Source organism: Podarcis liolepis (assembly GCF_965112155.1).
Source record: "Podarcis liolepis genome assembly, chromosome: 13".
NCBI lineage: Eukaryota > Metazoa > Chordata > Lepidosauria > Squamata > Lacertidae > Podarcis > Podarcis liolepis.
In genome coordinates, this window is record NC_139573.1 from 41937735 (window position 1) to 41953596 (window position 15862).

Consider the following 15862-nt stretch of genomic DNA (forward strand, 5'->3'; position numbering starts at 1 on the left):
ACGGGAGAAGAGGGCAGAGCAAAGGGGGTCCCTTCCCCAACCTCCGGCTCCGAGACTTCCCTGCGCCCCAGAAAAGCGAAAGGATTTTCTCTTCTTCTTTTTTTATAAATATTTTATTAAGTTTTCAAATACAAAGTTAGAAACATACACTGAAGAAAAAAGTAAAAGAACAAGAAAAAGAAATAAATAAAAAGAAGAAAAGAAAACCAACCATTCAACACATTTTTTATATAACTAACTGGACTTCCTCGCATCTCCCTTACCCTGCATTCTTTATAATAAAGATATCAGCAAATTATTACCTTGTTTCGTACCTTATTTTGTACTTTTCAAATACTATACCTCTAAATTTAACATACTTTTCATCAGTTACTTATATCTTAAATTAAACATAGTATTACCTTAGATTTTGACCTTTTCTTACTTAAAATATAATTTCCTGTTTCCCAAATCTAATTGCTGAAGCTATAGTTTCCGAATCGTGTAAATTTTTAACATTCATACAACTTATATTGTTTTTGTAAATAGTCCTTAAATTTTTTCCAGTCCTCTTCCGTTGTTTCTTCTCCCAAATCTCGGATTCTGCCCGTCATTTCAGCAAGTTCCATGTAGTCCATCAATTGCGTCTGCCACTCTTCCAGTGTGGGCAAATCTTGTGTCTTCCAATATTTTGCGATAAGTATTCTTGCTGCTGTAGTTGCATACATAAAGAAAGTTCTATCCTTCTTTAACACTTTCTGGCCAACAATGCCCAAGAGGAAGGCCTCTGGTTTCTTGGGAAAGGTATACTTAAATACCTTTTTTAACTCATTATAGATCATTTCCCAGAAGGCCTTCACTTTTGGACAAGTCCACCAGAGGTGAAAGAATGTCCCTTCAGCCTCCTTACATTTCCAACATTTATTATCAGACAGGTGATATATTTTTGCAAGCTTGACTGGGGTCATGTACCACCTATAAATCATTTTCATAATATTTTCCTTCAAGGCATTACATGCCGTGAATTTCATTCCGGTGGTCCATAACCTTTCCCAATCCTCAAACATGATGTTATACCCAATATCCTGAGCCCATTTTATCATGGCTGATTTGACTGTCTCATCCTGAGTGATTTTCTCTTCAACCTGCCCTCCATCCTCTTGCAGAAAACTCTTTGCCTGCCCTGCCCGTATCTCGTTTTTGCTTTTTAATTCCACACACGCACCCTTCGGACTTCGTGGCAATTGGGCGCGCGGGTGCGTTTCCTAAGAGAGTGAGGACCCCCGCCTCCTCCCCACCTGCTCCCTCGCCAGCCAGCCAGCCGCGCGCCCTAGCTGGAGAGCCCCGGCCGTCCCCGTCGCGCAATCGGCTGGATCTCCCTTCAGCAGGCCGTGCTCACAACTCGGCCCAGGGACCCCCAGCAGCGGATCTCCGGCTCAGCTGAAGAATCCGGCAACAAGCCCCCTCCTTCCCAATCGCTCCGCCGAAATACGCTCCAGAACCCCCCAGATAGGCCGCCGGCCGCCAAGTCTAGTGGCGCCCTGAGCGAGGGTCTCTCCCCAACACCGCCACCTCGAACTGCGTTCTCCCGGCTACCCGAGCGAACCAGCGGCAGGACCCCGGTATGGGCCCCCCCAATATTTTTTATAAGTCGGCGCCCCTGCCTGTGTCTGAAGCAAGACAAATAAGTGCTAATTAGCCGGGGACTGCAGCAAACAATCCAAAGCCATCATTTTAAAAGCCTGCTAATAAATTAAATAAACACCTTGAATTATTGTATAAGCCCTCATCTCCATTTCCAGTCTTCTTGAAGGTCACAGAGGTCCTTCTGGAACTATCTGCGGCAGGGTTTGCGTAAGCTTCACATGCTGACCCTCAAGAATTGTAGCAGCTGAAGCCAATTCAGACTAAATTGGGTTGTTGTTGTGGCCTCGGACCCCAATCTCCTCCTTCTGCAACGCTGTCCCTGTTCCTCCAGGGTCTGGGACAACTGAGGCTTTTGTTGTTTAGTCATTTAGTCGTGTCCGACTCTTCGTGACCCCATGGACCAGAGCATACCAGGCAATCCCGTCTTCCACTGCCTCCCGCAGTTTGGTCAAACTCATGCTGGTAGCTTCGAGAACACTGTCCAACCATCTCGTCCTCTGTTGTCCCCTTCTCCTTGTGCCCTCCATCTTCCCCAACATCAGGGTCTTTTCCAGGGAGTCTTCTCTTCTCATGAGGTGGCCAAAGTCTTGGAGCCTCAGCTTCAGGATCTGTCCTTCCAGTGAGCACTCAGGGCTAATTTCCTGATAGGTCTGATCTTCTGCAGTCCATGGGACTCTCAAGAGTCTCCTCCAGCACCATAATTCAAAACTGAGGTTATATACAGATTAATGGCCAGAAATGCAGTGCAGTTGTTCTCTCACACCACCACCAACTGCATTTCAAGTCTCATTCTTATCTTGCTGTACAGACCGGAGAGGGGCAGGAATGTCTTCAACCGATGGCCATTACCTGATCTGTTTCCCAGCTTGGAACTTCAGTTCCCTGAAGCTTTCATCAGCGCAAAAACGATGGCTGTCCGAAAAGTTGGTCTCAGGGACTGGATGGATGGCGAAGAGCGGTGGGAGGCTCCAGCTGAGGAACCCACTAGGGAAGCCACAGAAGAAGAAGGCTTAGAGCTAGAGGAGTGATGGTGGGACACAGAAGACAGATCAGAGAAGGGAGGAAGCTGGGAGGTGGAAGAACAAGAAGAACCAGACTCCAAGGACAGGGCTGGCTGCAGAGGGACACACTATGGGTTCAGGATCTGAAGGAGAGGACAGGAAGGGGCCAGGCGTTAGCGACAGCTTCCCAGGAGCAGGTCGGTCCCTCTGCATTGAGCTCCCCTCCCACTTTGACTCCAAGGTCATGCAGAACTTTACACGTAGTTGAGCGGAAAGCTAGGAAAGTCCAAGGGGGGTGGGATGTCCTCCTCTCCAGAGCCAGTTAAGAGGGGTAGTCTCGTAATCTGGGGAACCGGGTTCGCTTCCCCGCTCCTCCACATGCAGCTGCTGGGTGACCTTGGGCCAGTCACACTTCTTTGAAGTCTCTCAGCCCCCCTCACCTCACAGAGTGTTTGTTGTGGGGAAGGAAGGGAAAGGAGAATGTTAGCTGCTTTGAGACTCCTCTGGGTAGTGATAAAGCCGGATATCAAATCCAAACTCCTCCTCCTCTTCTTCTTCTCCACCGGAATTTCTGTCTGCTTGGAAGATCTCCAGAAGAGGATAGGTAGAAGGAAGAGGAGGTGTCAAGAGCCAGACTTGGCAAAGTCTTCATGGAGGCAACTGTGCCCAAGTGATCTCTGTTGTACAGTGGTACCTCGGGTTAAGTACTTCATTCGTTCCGGAGGTCCGTTCTTAACCTGAAACTGTTGTTAACCTGAAGCACCACTTTAGCTAATGGGGCCTCCTGCTGCCGCCACGCCGCTAGAGCACAATTTCTGTTCTCATCCTGAAGCAAAGTTCTTAACCCGAACCTGCTCCCCTGACAGTAGGCACCTCCTCCATTTTCAAACCCAGTGGAAGCTGGTCCGCAGGGAAGCTAACCAAACAGGGGTATTTCTCAAGAAGCCACAGGGTGCCTATGGATCGTGGCCAATGTCATGCGTGCTTGGCTTCAGACAGAAGCGGTCGGAGTGCACTGGAGCCACATCAAGTGGTGTTGTGTAGGCAGCCTAAGATTCTGAGTCACAACAGAAAGCTGTTGGCAAAGGGGCCATCTCTTATGACTAAACCAGACCTTCTCTGATGGATTCTCCTGTCTGCCTACCACCACCCCTCCTTTTGGTCTTAGATGTTAAACCCACACATGGCCAGTGCTGTTTCTAAGTGCTGCATAGATCCTGGCCATTCTTGACATCACTATAAACAAGAAGAATTAGTATTTCAAGTGGGGTCTGCAACAAAAATGTTGCAATGTGGAGTCTTCCAGCCAGCTACAACCCCTTCCAGGATATTGCATTCCAACCCGCCTCCAGCCTTGTTTTGTGCCCTGCGCAAAAGAAAGGTCAGCTACAATTCCATGGCAACTGAACACGCAGAATGCTCAGTGGATTGCTTTTGAGGTCTCCTTACCCTCTCCCATGCTCCCAAAATATTTATTGGACTTCTGCACGTAGGGTTCCCCCAAGTCTGCAGACTCCACCTTCTTGTGCGCAACTGCTGCCTTTGGGGTTGTAGACACTTGGGAAATACAGATTTTCATTCACGGGGCATCCAGCGAAGCTGAATACAGTGGTACCTCGGGTTACAGACGCTTCAGGTTACGTACGCTTCAGGTTACAGACTCCGCTAACCCAGAAATAGTGCTTCCGGTTAAGAACTTTGCTTCAGGATGAGAACAGAAATCATTCTCCGGCGGCGTGGCGGCAGCAGGAGGCCCCATTAGCTAAAGTGGTGCTTGAGGTTAAGAACAGTTTTACGTTAAGAACGGACCTCCATAACGAATTAAGTTCTTAACCCGAGGTACCACTGAATTGGAAGGCGGAAGTACAGAATGCCATGGCCTGTTCTTAGCATATGTCATTTCTGAAGAAACTGCATTGGCTGCCAATATAACAACAGGCTTAGTTTCAAGTCTCACTGGTAAAGAACTAAGCAACCTGGGACCAAGCAATAATAATTTATAACAATACTAATTTATTACTTATACCCCACCCATCTGGCTAGGCTTTCCCAACTTGAAGGGCCAACTTATTCTCTATGTGCTTGCCCCAATCATTTTGGTCTTTGAAAGAAGCACATTTGACTGTAACACATGCCCATATCCTCCAACATTTCCCCTATGAAAATAGGAGCATCCTATTCCATTATTATTATTATTATTATTATTATTATTATTCTTCTTCTTCTTCTTCTATTTATACCCCACCCATCTAACAGGGTTGCCCCAGCCACTCTGAGCAGCTTCCAACATACAGTGGTACCTCTGGTTACAGACACTTCAGGTTACAGACTCCCCTAACCCAGAAATAGTACCTTGGGTTAAGAACTTTGCTTCAGGATGAGAATACAAAGCGAGCGGCGACGGCAGGCCCCATTAGCTAAAGTGGTGCTTCAGGTTAAGAACTGTCTCAGGTTAAGAACGGACCTCCAGAACGAATTAATTTCTTAACCCAAGGTACCACTGCATATAAAAACAGAATTAAACATTTTTTAAAAAAACTTCCCTGTACAGGGCTGCCTTGAGATGTCTTTTAAAAGGTTGTACAGCTACTTATCTCCTTGGCTCAGGGGTTGCTTAACTCCATACCCTTCAACATTTCTCCTATGAAAATAGGGATGTCCTAAGGAAAAGGAGAGCATTCCAGGATCAAATCAGAAACCGGGACGGCTTCTGTAAATCTGGGGCTGTCCCTGTAAAACTATTTAGGCCCTGTTTCTAGAGTTCTCTTATTTATTAATTGTCACAGGCATTCTCTGCAGCGTGACCCAGACATGCTACTACTGAACACAATGCACTGTTTTGTCTTGCATATACCAAGTGTTTTTTAAAGTGCAGGCCGCTTAGGTATTTATATCTTGAGAGGTATAGAAATTCTGCTTAGAAAGGTTAAGTGCTACACAGAAAGGAAATGCACATGTACGCAGATTTCCCCAGCGCACTCTGTGGAGCAGTCACACGTCTGCCTAGAAACACCAGCTCTCTTCAGCTGTTTGTTCTGAATGTGAAGGAGCCCTCAGGAATTGTCTGGGACAGTCCCTGTTCCCTCAGGAGTCCTGACCCTGTGCTGGAAACCTGATGTCAGGGAACTGACATAGGAGCTAGAGGTGGAGGGAAGGCTCTCAAATGATGCTGGAGAAGGGCCCAGCAGGGAGAGAGGCAGCTCCGCAGATGGGGAAGCAAATCAGCGCAACACCAGGGATAAAGGGGGGCAGATGGGGGAATCGGAGAGAGGGCTCCAGGACTCTTCACCGGACACCAGCGGGGAGAGCACGGGTCCTCCGCTACCCACACCCACCCACGCGGGTTACATTCTTTTCAGGTTGCAAACGGGCCTCCGGGAACGGATCCTGTTCGCAACCAGAGGTACCACTGTACCTGTTCTCTAATATTAAAGAGTGCTTGTAGACTGGTGATCAGGCAGCATAGACTAAGGGTATGAGTCTTATGCCTACTGATTGATTTCATCTAATACATAATTTATTTATTTTGGCTTTAAATACCTATTAGGTCCATAAATTACCATACAGCATCTATTCAACAAAAAACAGCGACAATTTGCTGTTGACAAAGGACACCGGACATATAAAGGGCCCCATTACCTTCAGGAGCTTAGGGCCTCATCAAACCTAAATCCAGCCCTGTCAGTGGTGATGAAATTTGGAGTTCAGCCAAATCTGGAAGGAATGCAGCCCTATCATATTGGAAGAGGACTTTGGATGCTAAGGGCACAATCCAAGGATTAATTCAAGTCTTCTTGTTGAAATGTATGGGAGCTTTGCAAGCGCAGGGTACTGCTCCTCTATGCAGCTCTTAATTTGTGTCGGGGAAATTTCCTTGATCACTGCGGCTTCAAAATTAGAGTTAGGCATCCTTTGACAGACATCTTCCTTTCGCTTCTTCCTCAGCCATCTGCACCATGTTTCCACTTCCTTTCATTTGCATTCCGCCACATGTGAGGAGTGAAGCGTTCCATTTCGCAACCATGGGGTTTTACCTTTTGGTCGGGAGTTGTGTACAGTTACTGGAAGACGCCTTGTGTTTTCCTGAAAAGGCATGAACAAACAGCAGTGAGACATGCTTCAACCAGGCATGTCTGCAAAATAATCCATCTGGTGATGTTTGTGCAGCTTAGGAAATGATCAGGATGCTATTTATCAGCAAAACAAGCAATTCTCCCCCTAGATAATGGCTGGACTTTGTAAGCAAGATGATTATGTTTTGGGCAACCATATCTAGCTTAAGCTCACTTGCTGGGCATAGGCAGTCCTCTGAATGTGGTGGTGATGTGCATCTGAATGCAGTATAAGGCTCATCCAAGGCCTTTTCCATTGGCCGGAGGCATCTTTAGGTGTGAGCGGAGATGCACATCTTCATCACTTGTTGCTAAAGGCAACTCACTGTGTGTGGCTACACCTGGGTTGAGGCCAAAGGACAGGTACAAGGCAAAAGCATAGGATCTAAGAGAGGTATTTTTGTATGCAACCGCAGCGGCTCGTATACTTGTGGCCAAGGGATGGAAAGATCACGGGGCTCCAAAAATAACAGATTGGCAAATCAAATTACAGGAATTGGTGGAGACGGCTCAACTGACTAGGAAACTCAGAGGAAACTCACAGCAAAAATTAGCTGGAAAATGGGATGTTTATAAAAAATATGTTCAAAAATACAATAATAGTTTTGACTCCGTGCTAGCATTCGAGTGATAAAGGAACTAAAAGGAGTTGGACTACAATTAAGGATTTATTATGTTTTCAGAAGGTATTAGAAAAATTATATAGAAAGGTTTATTGTTTTGTGTACATTCGAATGTAAGATAAAACATATGCAGAGGGACTTGACAGGAAGTCAAAGTTGAAGAAAAGACTTTGGAAGATAAAAGGGGGGGAATATTTACTTTCATTATTATCATTTTCTGTGCGGGTGTGGGTGTGTTGTATGCAATGTTTGGGAGGAAATAAGACGGTAGATAACAAATAACAAACTAAATATTGATGTATGTAATTTTTATTTCTTTATTATATTTAGTGGTAGTATGGCTGCATTGTTTTTTGTAACATAAAACCATTCAATAAAAAATAATTTTTAAAAAAGCATAGGATGGGTGAGGCCTGGCTTGGCAGCGTTACAAGAAAAATGATCTAGGTATCTTGATGGATCACACACTGAGCCAGAATTGGGATGTGGCGGCTCAAAACCTTAAAGCTGCAATTGCAAAAGTATGGTGCTCATATCACAGGGCTTGAACAACAGAATCTCTCTCTGCCTCTCCACTGTGGCTTCGCTCTCCAGAGCGTTCTACAAACATGCCTGATCTCGTGAAATAAAACCAATTTCTCTGGAAAGACATGGAATGTGTTTTATTTGCAGACTCAAGATCTCAGAGATATGCACGCAAATATGACGATCACCACACCCACTGGCCTATTGCATAGCCAAAAGCAGTAGAGTTCCCAAAGAGTGCCACATTTTGGGAAACAACCGAATTGATTCATTAAAGGAAACATGAAGTGTATGGCCTACCCCTATTATTTATTTTAGTCACTGAGTAGTCATACAGTTCAATCACTTTTCTGAAGAACTCATTGGCATAAAATAAGCTAGGTGCAAGCTTTCATTGATATACGGTATCAAGCTAGTTGTCAATTCTCTCTGAGTGTTGAACATGTATCACTGAACTTAATAAATTCCTGTATAGCACTAGTGATCCACCTACCTGAGCTGCGACTCCGCAGGGTCTCAAATTGAGTGGGGGTCTTTTATAGCATTGCCACTTAAGGACCTTTTAACTAGAGATGCTGCAGACTGAGTTTAGTTTTGTATTCAGGTTATGGTCTTAGAGACGAATCCACCTGTTCCTTCTCCAAAAATCTCCTGAGAATATTGTGCAGTAAGCTAAGGTTTTGCTGGCTGAAGATATTGAGAGACTTGTTCTGTCACTTAAGATGATCAAGGCTGGAACCAAGCCCATTATTTTATGCATGCTCAGAGATCATCTCTTCTTTCTTAAAGCCTCAGTGGTTATGTCATGGATGGTGTTAAGTTGCGGGCGAACATATCAGACGACACAGCAATTCTTCAGACAGCTCTTGTTTATTCACAGGCCAGAACAGAACTGAAGTGAAGGGTTCAGCCAACCTGCTTATATAGAGTTCAACTACAAAGCAACAGTAACAACTTTCTGTAACTATCCAATCACTGAACATCACTTTCAATTCCTTATTTGCATATGTGGACCTGAGTGAAAACTATCTACAGTATCCCCCTGCTGGCCCAGGGTGAGAACTTCAGTACATAACAGATAGGTTGGAGGCAGAGGTGGGAGGAACCAGCTGGGGAACCACCAAAGGAAGAAGGCTCAGAGCCCCTGATGGTGGAACTATGATGAGTGGTCAGAGGGAGGAGAGTGGTGTCGGAAGCTGAAGAGGTAACAGGGTTTAGTGAGCAGCGAGAGTCTGTGGCAGATGGCAGTCCAGAATCAGAATCAGAATGGGAGGAGAGGCCAAGAGGCAGAGATGAGTCAGGCTGGTGTCTCTCCCTCCTGCTGTGACAAGCTCCCCTCCCGCCTTGTCTCCCAGAACCAGAAGAGAATGAAGGAGGTGGAGGAGAGATTAGTGATGCGCAGACCCAGTTTCCAATTGCTGGGGGGGACGGACCCTGGAGAGGGTAGTTAGGCAGCTGTGGGGAGGCAGGGACCTTCAGCCCTTCACCTGCTTCATGGGGACAAGACCTACTGGATATGGGTTGCTGTGCCCATTAGGCCTGACACTCCTGTACAGACTGTGGTTTTGCTAATAAAGAGTGCATGGAGTGATTTACTGCTAGCTCACTCATGACACTTTATAGCTGTAGGATTTTGGCCTGCCAGTGGAAACAAATACTTCCCTTATGCTCTGCTCCAGCTAAGTTTTTAACTCCTGATCTTCACAACCATTTGATACTCTAGCACTCTTTGGGCATTCAAAAAGATTGCATGACTCAGACTTGGGGTGCCCCAACCCTCAGTGTCCTTGCATGCATATCAGCTGTTTTGCAATGATTCCCCAGTGTTATTGCATGATTGCCATCACCTCCATAATGAGATGAGACTCCTTCCTCATTCAGGGAGACATTCAATATTTGGACCAAACCCCTGCCACTCCAAGTGACTTTCACATGATGGACTGGAGAACAAGCTACATGTGGTACCCTTCACAATGCCAAGTGAGTCGTCGGCATCTGTGGGAAAATGATTGCTTGTACATGAGAGCATGAGCAAAGTTCTTATTGTTACAGGGTGATTTCATAGCTAGAAGCATCCTTGGAGCATGAATAGCGCGTGAACAGCTCGTGCTGTCCCATATGATTGGCTAACGTAGCATGGTCTGATCGCTCGCATGGTCTAGTACCAAGGTCTTTATCTGCTGGCTAGAACAAATTGCTTGACTTGTATTTTTTGTATCTTTCTATTTCACACAATAAAAGCTGTGCTGCATTAGCCCTAGAGCAGCCATAATTCGGAACCTATCTTGGTGTGAGACTGATTTTTCTTTGGATGCCGAGCTGTAACTCGACAATTGGTGCCCCGTGTGAGGCTGTGATGACAGCCGTTTCTACCCAAATAGCTTTTGCTGATTTTTTGGGAAATATCATTCACAATCCTCCTAAAGACCCTCGTTTGTCTTTCCTTACAGGGCTACGTTATGTCTTGCAAACTGCTTTGTCCCCCTTACCCTTACCCTCCGCCCTTACTGTGTTCACTGATGGTAACAAATCCAGAGGGGTGGTGGTGTGGGAAGAGGAGGGGGGATGGAAAAGCTTGTATACTACTGAGCAGTCCTCAGCACAACGTGCTGAATTGGCAGCTGTAATTTTGGCATTTCAACAGTTTGCTAATATCCCTTTCAATCTCATTGTGGATTCTCAGTATGTATATAATCTTTTGAATGTCTTACCATTGTCTTATATCACTCCTGCTATTGACAAAAAATTGTTTACATTGTTTTCCACTTTGCAGAACTTGGTACAAGCTAGAACTTGTCAGTTTTATGTTGCCCATCTCAGATCTCACACTGGCCACCCTGGGTATTTGGCAGAAGGTAATGCCCGGGCAGACCATGCTTTGAAAACTGGTATTTTTTCATTGTTTTCAGACCCATTTGAAAGTCATTCTGTATTTCATCAAAATGCTAAAGTTCTGGCAAAATCTTTTTCGTTGCCCATTTCTCAAGCTCGAGACATTGTGTCACAGTGCGCGGTATGCGCTAAATCTCCCTCAGTCATTCCTTTTGATGCAGTCAACCCTAGAGGCCTGCATCCTCTGGCAATTTGGCAAATGGATGTCACCCACACGCCTTCTTTGGCTCCATTTTCTAGGGTACATCTCACTGTGGACACTGCCTCTGGCTATATCTGGGCCTCTCCGCTCAAAGGAGAGACCACTCGACATGTTATCCAACATTTAATGCGCTGTTTTGCTGTTATGGGAAAACCCCATACCTTAAAAACTGACAATGGCCCTGCGTACACTTCTCAGGCCTTTTCTGATTTTTGTTCTTTGTGGGATATAAGGTTGACTCATGGCATTCCTTTCAATTCTACAGGGCAGGCGATAGTCGAGCGTTCTCATTTGACCTTTAAGACCCTTCTCAACAAGCAATTGGGAGGTCGATCGCCTACTGTATCTGAAATACCTAATGCTGTACATCAAGTATTGTTTACTTTAAATCATCTCTTGTATCCCCACAATAAGGATTTTACGCCTGCTGAACTTCATTTCCGGAAGGAGGAAGTATTGCAACGCCCTTTAGTGTCTTACAGGTTGCTTCCAGATCCACAGTGGAAGGGTCCAACTTCCTTGATTTCCTGGGGTCGCGGGTTTGCGGCAATTGACGTAGACGGAGTTCCCCGATGGGTTCCCGCCCGCTGCGTTCGACCTTGGCGCTCTTCTGTTGCCTCGTCTTCGCCCAAGGAGACACCAACGCCTTGAAACCCTATTTTACGCTGTTTGCCGATGATGACCTCTCACCTGACCTCAACCCACATTGCAGTTGGAGACATCGCCATATTGATGTGCCCTGGATAAAGTCACCTTCCACAGCTGTTCCAGTGTTTCCTGGCACGTTGAAAGGCCATCTTCAACCCTATCGCGTTGGCCCCCCTTCCCCCTGGGAAGCCACCGTTTCTACCACTTATCGTTACAGTTTTGCCGCCTCTTGTCTGGGAAATGAACCTGGCTTTGAAGGATGCCCTCGTCAGACCGGCATCGCTTGGGTTTTGCCCCCCAATAGCGACCATCCCATCTGTGTCACCACGTTTCGTTGGGTTTGGATTCTTGGCTCAGCAGTGCACGGAGCAGTACATGAGGCCTATTTACAGCAAATGGGCTCCTGTATCTGCAGAAATGGCTGTGTGGCTTCTCCTGGATTGTGGTTTTTACATGCCAATAATCGAGCCACGAAATATCACGCAGGTTGCTCGGAAACAGCTATTGGAATAATTCACCATTCTCACCCTTATTGCCCCCCCGAGCAACCAATATGGCATCGTCCTGAGTGGCCCCACAATTCCACTTCACACGGGTGGAGCCTCTCCGGGAACTTTGTAAAACGCCGCTTTCGTCGTGCTGCTCTTTTGCAGAAGGCCAGGAGGCCTGAACTTTATCATCAGATTTGGACTAACAATACTTACGTTAGAGACATTAATCATTTTGCTTCTATGCTTAACCTTTCTGATTGTTGGATGTGTATGCATATCCCTCCTCAATCAAAAAGATCTGGCATTTTATTACATGGTATTCCTATAAATGCTTCATATAAGATTAGCAATAATATGAAAGACAATCGCATAAGTTTACCTCCTGTATCTCTATCGCTGGTAGAATTAGCTCCGTATTGTTTTCATTTTAATCACAATAGCAAAAAAATTTTAGGTCATTATCCATATTGTAATTGGACATATGAATACATTAATGGATCTTCTTGTTTTCTTAATGTTACAACCATGAGTGGCAGACCAAAGGTTTTAATTAATAATGTCACAACTTATATGACCTATGAACAACAAGTTGCGTGTAGAGACTTTTATGTTTGGTTTGACTGGATGAGAAAGAGCAGCAGAACTACATGTTTGCTTCAATCTGACTTATGGTTATTTTGTGGCACACGTGCCTAAAAAGAAATCCCCTCTGCCTTTTCTGGTACCTGCACGTTAGGCATAGTGGTACCCTTGGTGTATAAAATAGATAAGCTCCCAGCGGTCCGTTTGCGTAACAGAAGGGAAGTACAATCACCTATTTCTCAATATACAGGGACAGCCATTTCTAGGTCCCTTCTGCCTTCTTTAGGTGCAGCCATGAATTACCGTGATTTGCATAAATTGGCAAACTGGATAGAAAATTTGTTTAATTCCACCATTTTGGCTTTAAAAATGATTAACAAAGAAATATCAGAAATAAGAAATGTAGTTCTTCAACATCATTATGCTTTAGATGTGATCCTTGCTTCTAAAGGTGGAATTTGTGCCTTAATTTATTCTCATTGCTGCATGTATATAACTGATCAATCAACCAATATCTCTGCTACTATTGATCATATGGAACAAATGATAGCCCATAATCCTTTGAATCCACCTGAAGGTTTTGATCCATGGGAGTGGTTGTCTTCTTGGTTACCCAATGGAGTATGGTTAAGAAAAGTATTATTGATTGTAATTGCATGTATTGTTGGTTTTATTATGGTGTGTTGTTGCATTCAATGCATACCCTCTTTGATTTCCCAATGCACTGCATGGTGGTACCGACCACGGCCCACCACAGGGGTTACAAGAGGAATTTATGTTGCAAGGTGTAGACGCTTAGGCAATGAAGTGTACGATTTGGACTAATGGTCCCTCTTTTCCTCTAATAATATAAACAAGAAAAGGGGACATGTGGGAAAATGATTGCTTGTACATGAGAGCATGAGCAAAGTTCTTATTGTTACAGGGTGATTTCATAGCTAGAAGCATCCTTGGAGCATGAATAGCGCGTGAACAGCTCGTGCTGTCCCATATGATTGGCTAACGTAGCATGGTCTGATCGCTCGCATGGTCTAGTACCAAGGTCTTTATCTGCTGGCTAGAACAAATTGCTTGACTTGTATTTTTTGTATCTTTCTATTTCACACAATAAAAGCTGTGCTGCATTAGCCCTAGAGCAGCCATAATTCGGAACCTATCTTGGTGTGAGACTGATTTTTCTTTGGATGCCGAGCTGTAACTCGACAGGCATCCTTGAGATAAACAGTGCCAAAGTGATTATCCAAATAATTATGGTAAGCTGAACTGTGGCATACAAGTTGGAACAAAGCTGGGTGATTTTATCTGCAAAGAATTGTGTGATACTGTTCCAGCAGGATGTAGACGACTTGTCTTTTGGTGAATCATTTTTACTAGCTAGTTAGAAATCCACCAGAGAAGCTCTGCCAGACACAATTTTGCTTAAGCAGCCATAGTGCGGGAAGAAAAGGTTATTTACCACCACTACCTCCTGGTGGTGGTTCTATGGCATGTCAGATTTTGCACAGGAATGCTTCTGGATGGACTATGCAGAATTAGATAAATTAACAGGAAGGATTCGAAACCTGCAGGACCAGAGATTCTTAGAAAATTGGAGTAAATATATGAACTATTTGAAAAGCAATTGTAATGATCAGATTACACTAGTAGGACTGCAAGAAGTTCTGTAAGGAGGAGTATTTGAAATATTGCAAGAAAGACCATGAAGAGAATTATTAGTTAATGATTAATTAAGAGCAATAGAGAAATTAAGAAATGCAGAATAAGTGATAAAGAACAGAAAATCATCAGAGGTGGTTGACGGAAGTCTAAAATATTGTATAAGAAGTTATGTTAAATGATTGTTGAAAATGATATGAAAAAACCCCCAATAAAAATGTATATAAAAAAGGGATGCTCCTGGAATAATGTGTGGATCAGTGTGTAATTATCCCTCAGATTGCTCAGTTCTGAGAAGGCAGGGGAAGGCTGAGGCTTACTCACACTCTTAGGAGGTGGCCCAAGAACTGCCTTTTAAAAAATACTTCACTTCTTTCTTTACGGTCCAACTGGCCATGAGACCTATAAAGGTAAAGGGACCCCTGACCATTAGGTCCAGTCGTGACCGACTCTGGGGTTGCGGCGCTCATCTCGCTTTCTTGGCCGAGGGAGCCAGCGTACAGCTTCTAGGTCATGTGGCCAGCATGACTAAGCCACTTCTGGCGAACCAGAGCAGCGCACGGAAATGTCGTTTATCTTCCTGCTGGAGTGGTATCTATTTATGTACTTGCACTTCGACGTGCTTTTGAACTGCTAGGTTGGCAGGAACTGGGACCGAGCAACGGGAGCTCACCCCGTCGCAGGGATTCGAACCACCGACCTTCTGATCGGCAAGTCCTAGGCTCTGTGGATTAACCCACAGCACCACCCGTGTCCCTATTCTATATGAGACCTATACATGGACATTAAATATGTGGCCACAGATGCCCCTGCAGACAGTCACCTCTCCCCCACCCCAATACAATGTCCACGGGAGGGATAGATAGCAGGCCACCATGTCTCATTACTCGCAGGGGCATTTGCAGCCACATTTTGAACATCTGTGCAGCACTCACAGGGCTTGTACACATCTGGGCACTACTTATATGTCAACCCACTTTCTCCCCACTTGAATTAGACTGGTGTAGTCTGCCACAGGTATCTGAATTTGCATATGAGGAGCAACTTCAAAAGGCATTACCTATTTTGTTTGCCTACGCCTTCTAATTTGTTGATTCTCTTATATACACCCCGGCTTGTTTGTTTTCTAAAAGGAATTCACTTCCCAAGAAGTGTGCAAAAGCACACAGTTAGGCAACTGTAAATTTGCTTGTTCGGTTTTCTGGTTTTGTGAAAATCTGAGGGATAGATAGATAGATAGATCTCAAATCTCAGGGGTCAAAAGCCGGGGGAGAATATTTATCTGTTCAGGAGCACACAGGACATAGTAACAAGCACAGCTGAAAACAAAAAAATGAAAGCATTGAGGAAGTAGTGGTATTGAAAGGAGAGCAACAGAAAGTGACAATTGATCCACCCACCCCAAAACCCTAAAATAAATTGTTTGCAACCTCAAATACCAACCCCAATTTCCCCCAGTTTATTGGGTTATCCAAATATTGGGTAATCCCAAATATACAGGGAA